The sequence below is a fragment of the Salvelinus sp. IW2-2015 genome, unplaced genomic scaffold (assembly GCF_002910315.2).
Source record: "Salvelinus sp. IW2-2015 unplaced genomic scaffold, ASM291031v2 Un_scaffold1588, whole genome shotgun sequence".
Lineage (NCBI taxonomy): Eukaryota > Metazoa > Chordata > Actinopteri > Salmoniformes > Salmonidae > Salvelinus > Salvelinus sp. IW2-2015.
This window is the reverse complement of record NW_019943012.1, coordinates 183,098-188,590: the sequence shown is the minus strand read 5'-3', so window position 1 is coordinate 188,590 and position 5,493 is coordinate 183,098.

Below are 5,493 nucleotides of genomic sequence, written 5' to 3'. Positions count from 1 at the left end.
TTTTAGAATGTGAAATGTCGAATAATAGTAGATAGAGAATGATTTATTTCAGCTTTTATTTGCTTTGCCGAATACCTTGACTTTGTTGTCCTTTGTCACGCCCTGGCCTTAGTATTCTTGTTGTTTTCTTATTATTTTAGTTAGTCAGGTCGCGTTGACATTGGGAATGTTTGTTTTGTCGTTTGGGGTGGTTACTAATGGTAAAGGGGTGTTGGGTGGTAGTGTATGGTTTTGTGTTGATGTGTATGTTGTCTAGCTGTGTCTATGTTATACGTTTGTAGCCTGTAGTGCACTACGTTCATAGCTTCACGGGTCGGTTTTGTTGTTTTGTTCGGTTTTGTAATAGTGGTTTTGTTTTTTGTTCTCCTTCTTCGATAATAACAAAGGAGGATGGCTTATTTTCCTAATGCTGCGTTTTGGTCCGTCAAGTCCTCCACACGATCCGTGATCAACTGTCACTAAAATGAATAAAGAAAACAAAGAATACTTAAGGCCAGGGCGTGACAAGTCCTTAAGCCATTTTGCCATTTTAATCACAGAGTTAGTTATTTGAACCTGAAGACTGTAACTGGGGGACAACCATTCTCTGCTGTGTTTCCTGACGAATATGTAATTAAAGACTAACTACACCTCTGAATCAGGGTAGGAGCCTCCAATCTGGGTCTTCTCCGCTTCAGTCCTTGGAGAAGACTACCTGGGTGTGCAGGCTTTCTGCTCCAGTCCTGGAGAACTTACTGGGTGTTGCAGGCTTCTGCGTCCTGAACACTTGTGCCTCTCCGCCAGAGAACCTACTGGGTGTGCAGGCTTGCTGCTCCAGGTCCTAGAGATACTACTGGGCTGTGCAGGCTTTCTGCTGCGCAGTCCTAGAGAAACTACTGGGTGTTGCAGGCTTCTGCTCCAGTCCTAGAGAACTACTGGGTGTGCAGCGGCTTTCTGCTCCAGTCCTGTCGAGAACTACTGGGTGTGCAGCTTCTGGCTTCCAGTTCCTTGGACGAGCTACGTGGGTGTGGCAGGCTTTCTGCTCCCAGTCTGGAGAACTATAGCTGGGCGTTAGTGCAGGCCTTCGGGCTCCAGCCCTCCTCTAACACAACTGACTCAGCTCATGAAAGTACTGATGAACAGCTCATTAGCTTAACTATGTGTGTTACAGTTTGACAGTAGGGTAGCTTTACAGGAGGAGGGTTGGCCACTCCTGACCTAGACTAGTCTTGCTGCCATCTATGGTTATTAGACATGTCTGGTTGTTGTTTGAGTGATCAGCGCCACCCTGTGGTAAGGTCTAGTACAGCAGTCTGGTAAACACTGGTCACATTGTACCGTTGGACACAGGTCATGTGATCTGAAAGGAATCTGGGGTTTCTCCCTAGTTTACAGAAAGATTACATAGAGAGCCCTGCTAAGAACCAAGACACTGTTGTGGACTGATGTTCTGTAAGAACCAAGACACTGTTGTGGACTGATGTTCTGTGTGTGTGTGTGTGTGTGTGTGTGTGTGGTGTGTGTGGTGTGTGTGTGTGTGTGTGTGTGTGTGTGTGTGTGTGTGTGTGGTGTGTGTGTGTTGTGTGTGTGTGTGTGTTGTGTGTGTGTGTGTGTGTGTGTGTGTGTGTGTGTGTGTGTGTGCACCTGTGCATCATGTGCACTACCGTACAGTACCGAGGTATGGCAGTGAGTGATACTGTGGTATTAAATTGATGATGATGAGGATAATAATGTGGCCATTCACCTTTATATATGCGCACTCCCCTCTGTCTATTGTCCATGTTTTTAATCAAACTGATCACTGCCTTACAGTGGAGGCTGCTGAGGGGAGGACGGCTCATAATAATGGCTGGAACGRAGCGAATGGAATGSCATCAAACGCATAGAAACCATGKAAACCAWSTGTTTGATACCTCTCCACTCATTCAGTTCAAGCCATTACTACAAGCTCGTCCTCCCCAATTAAGGTGCCACCAACCCCCTGTGCTGATTTTACAAGGAAATATAGAAATATATTCACATGGTTCTTTTACAATAAAATGCCATGGTGAAACCCCCCTCCAGTGGTCATTGCTGTCTGTTTGGTATTAAAGTCACAGGGTCCGATTCAACCATTTCTACGCAAGCCATTCATACCCACTTCTCAGTACTTGCTGTTCAGATTTACCTTATGCAGGTGCGTAACGGGCCTTGCAGGCGTTGTTCCGTTCGCGCGCGGGAATAAAGTTCATTCAACTGTTAAAAACCTTCCCACTTGCTGGCCAACTGTTTTTCCCGTGTAGTTTTCATTCAATAGGATTTTCAGTACATTTATCTAAAGCCATCCCTGTAAATGTGGTGTACCTTTAATTATACATTTCTCCACAGACTCACTAGAATATATGGAGAGAATGGGTTCAGAATATTAGCGATCAATGTAAATACGTGCCATGTAAATACACGGCATTAAAATACAGGCATATTCGTCTAATTTTCAGCACCAATTGGTAGATTTAAAAAAATACTCTGATCTTCTATATTATTTAAGGTTATTATTATATATTGCATTTTTCAAACTATGAAATATTGGAAGGAGAGAAAAGTGTACACTAAGGGTTGAACAGTTGTCCTGTAAATCTAATAATCCTCACGAATCATGGAACTGTGATGAAAACCATCGTGAACCATGCACCAGGCTCCAGGTTTAAACTTATATTTATAGTCTGTGTTACATAATGATTAAAATAGGCTGCATTTCTTAAAAGATTGCACATCTTGTAATACATTAGTCTAATATGATACACTATTGCTAGTGATCCTCAGCAACAACCACACGAACGTGACAGAAGAAAGAAAGGCCAACTAACAATGCAATGGAATGMTGCAAAATATAAGGAGACTAACACTAAAGTCAGTGACCGTTACACAAGTACAGTTGAAGTCGAAAGTTTACATACACCTTACCCAAATGCATTTAAACTCAGTTCATGCTGCCACCACCTTGCTTCACCGTAGGGATGGTGCCAGGTTTCCTCCAGATGTGGCGCTTGGCATTCAGGCCATAGAGTTCAATCTTGGTTTCATCAGACCAGAGAATCTTGTTTCTAATGGTCTGAGAGTCCTTTAGGTGCCTTTTGGCAAACTCCAAGTGGGCTGTCATGTGCCTTTTACTGAGGAGTTGCTTCCATCTGGCCACTCTACCATAAAGGCCTGATTGGTGGAGTGCTGCAGAGATGGTTTTCCCTTCTGGAAGGTTCTCCCATCTCCACAGAGGAACTCTGGCGCACTGTCCACGTGATCATCGGGTTCTTGGTTACCTCCCTGACCACCGGGTTCTTGGTTACCTCCCTGACCACCGGGTTCTTGGTTACCTCCCTGACCACCGGGTTCTTGGTTACCTTCCTGACCAAGGCCCTTCTCCCCCGATTGCTCAGTTTGGCCGGCCGGCCAACTCTAAGAAGAGTCTTTCTGGTTCCAAACTTTCTCCATTTAAGAATGATGGAGGCCACTGTGTTTTTGTGGACCTTTATTGCTGCAGACATGTTTTGGTACCCTTCCCCAGATCTCTGCCTCGACACAATCCTGTCTCGGCGCTCTAAGGACAATTGCTTCGACTTCATGGCTTAGTTTTTGCTCTGACATGCACTGTCAACTGTGGGGCCTTATATAGACAGGTGTGTACCTTTCCAAATCATGTCATATCAATTGAATTTACCACAGGTGGACTCCAATCAAGTTGAAGAAACATTTCAAGGATGATCAACGGAAACAGGATGCACCTGAGCTCAATTCCGAGCCTCATAGCAAATGGTCTGAATAGTTATTTAAATAAGGTATTTATGTTTCTTATTTTTATTGCATTTGCAAAAATGTCTAAACCTGTTGTCACTTTTTTTGTTATGGAGCATTGTGTGTAGATTGATTAGGAAAAAATATAATTTAATCAATTTCAGAATAAGGCTGTAACGTAACAAAATGTGKAAAAAGTCAAGTGGTCTGAATACTTTCCGAAGGCCCTGTATACCAGTGGCGTAGAGCAGTCGCTCAGGGCCCCCCGCAACGTTCCAGGTTCAACCCCCCCAAAAATATATAATTTTTTGGGGGGGGGGGATATTTACGTTTTTGGCATTGGTTTTGAGAAAAATGTACTTTTTTTTTTATAGCTAATCTCATGCTATTTTACACATTTTTCCATGAGGCTGAGAGRACATTTAGCTGTTTTAGAGCTTATTTCCTGATATTCTACAGATTTTGACATGAGGCTGAGAGGACAATTTGCAGTTTTAAATCTAATTTCCTGTAATATACAAAAACAAATCATGGCTTCAAAGGCTGTTGAAGAACTGTGCCCACCGTTTTTGGGAAACGTGTCATTCAGTACAAACCGTTACTCAACGCAGCAAAACGTTGAACCAAACTGAACGCACCCCTGGGATGACTGGGATGATAAAGGATTTTGATACGACTGTGTACACAGCTTGTGGCAAATACAAATAAATGATACAAAGAAACACAATAAGTAAAATATTTACCAAAGATGAACAATGAGCCCAATGTCTGGATTTGTGTAAGGTATTGAATGTCTGCTATAAAACAGTGGATCGACAAACACACTGAAACAGACTACCAGACTACAGACAGAATCCAGCAGACTACCAGACTACAGACAGAATCCAGCAGACTACCAGACTACAGACAGAGGAACAGCAGACTACCAGACTACAGACAGAATCCAGCAGACTACCAGACTACAGACAGAGGAGCAGCAGACTACCAGACTACAGACAGAGGCCCAGCAGACTACCAGACTACAGAAAGAGGAGCAGCAGACTACCAAGACCACAGACAGAGGCCAGCAGACTTCCAGACTACAGACCGAATCCAGCAGACTACCAGACTACAGACAGAGGAGCAGCAGAGACTACCAGACTACAGACAGAGGAGCAGCAGAACTACCAGACTACAGACAGAGAATCCAGCAGACTACCAGACTACAGAAAGAGGCAGCAGACTCCAGACTACAGACAGAGGCAGCAGACTGCCAGACTACAGACAGAGGCCAGCAGATTCCAGACTACGACCGAATCCAGCAGACTACAGACTACAGACAGAGGAGCAGCAGACTACCAGAACTACAGACAGAGGAGCAGCAGACTACCAGACTACAGACAGAGGCCACGCAGATACCACGACCACAGACAGAGAGCCAGCAGACTTCCAGACTACAGACAGAGGAGCAGCAGACTACCAGACTACAGACAGGAGGACAAGCAGACTACCAGACTACAGACAGAGGCAGCAGACTACCAGACTACAGACAGAGGCCAGCAACTTCCAGACTACAGACCGAATCCAGCAGACTTCCAGACTACAGACAGAGGAGCAGCAGACTACCAGACTACAGACAGGGCCAGCAGACTACCAGACTACAGACAGATGGGCAGCAGACTACCAACTACAGACAGGGACAGCAGACTACCAGACTACAGACAGAGGCAGCAGACTACCAGACTACAGACAGAGGCCAGCAGACTA